Source organism: Priapulus caudatus, unplaced genomic scaffold (assembly GCF_000485595.1).
Source record: "Priapulus caudatus unplaced genomic scaffold, Priapulus_caudatus-5.0.1 Scaffold421, whole genome shotgun sequence".
Taxonomy (NCBI): domain Eukaryota; kingdom Metazoa; phylum Priapulida; class Priapulimorpha; order Priapulimorphida; family Priapulidae; genus Priapulus; species Priapulus caudatus.
The window spans coordinates 414,957-416,149 of NW_014577482.1; the positions used below are offsets into that span (position 1 = coordinate 414,957).

The 1,193-nt window shown below is 38.0% G+C and overlaps 1 protein-coding gene across 2 annotated transcripts in view; it reads right to left on the minus strand.

Moving 5' to 3' along the window:
• The window catches only part of LOC106810224 (G protein pathway suppressor 2-like), a 21,735-nt gene extending 21,106 nt beyond the window's left edge, over window positions 1–629 (minus strand). The window contains exon 1 of one of the 2 annotated variants that reach the window (XM_014813507.1): window positions 551–629. The gene's annotated coding sequence lies outside the window, so the exon portion shown is untranslated. The other variant, XM_014813508.1, reaches the window with a different exon arrangement.
• Between the last annotated feature and the right edge of the window lie 564 nt (window positions 630–1,193).

The window sequence follows — 1,193 nt, forward strand, 5'->3', positions numbered from 1 at the left end:
CATAAAATCTTAGTATTTATAATGTTGGTGTAATCAGTGATATTTTTGCTGTCAGTTGATACTATATTCAGCTATATTTAGTTTTTCTGAGCAAAAATCTCGCAATAGTCATTTTAAGCCTCCCGAGCCAAACTAGAACATCTCGATCCAATCGTAAGCCTTCAAATCGCGCTCGGGTCGTACTTTATTAATAACACCAACAGACGTAAATCGTGAGCTTTCTGTATACGAATATTGTCGTACACAGTATACACAATACAGTATACATATATATATATATAGTCGTATACACTTCCGTAGAATGTGTAAATAATTAAAAATAATTAAAATAAGACGTCACGAGTAAGCAAACTTGTCAAAATACAATATCAATTGATAATACTAGGCCTACCAATTCCTCACAAAACAGATGGACTTTCGGTTATCAAATACCAGTGACAAATCGATAAATGAATGGTCATATTCCAGACGGACCCATATATAAAAACAACAAAGTCAACACACCGTTAGCAGATATGATAATAAAATAACACGTTGTAACACAACTTACAAAATCTTTATCTTCCGTAGTTTCTTCTATTGAGCGAATGCTCGCTTGTTACCAGTTTGTTAGACTGGTACTCGCTCCCATCTCGATTACTCGATAAGTAAGACTAAGCCTTCTCCTAAGGCTCCTCCTAAGCCGAAAGATGGGACCGGGTACCAGTCTATTAGTTTGTAACCTACGCCATCTAGTGTTGGCTAATGTAAACGAAAGACACACGTTAGATTTCCTCGATATATGCTATTAGAGCACAAATACCTCCTAACTCAAATAATGTGCCATGTAACAAAATCAGGTTCGTGGCTAGCGAGAGGGGGGAGGACAAGGCACCCCAGACAATTGTAGTTAGATTACTACTACATGGCCAACGGCAATGTCCAATGGTCAATAACAAATGGCCACGGTCAACTGTCCAGAACACAAACTGCGCATGGTTTTGATCCCAGGTGGAATGGATTTACTACGCCCCAGGAATGTGATAACCACGAATGATTGGTAGCCACGAATAAATATTTTCACTTCATTTCAATTAAATTACAGTAGCAACGTGCACTTTTGAGAATGCTATTAGAATGAATCGCACTGTGGAAAATGATCCTATAGACACCTATGTATTGGTCGCCAGCATTGAGCTGTATATAATCAAGAG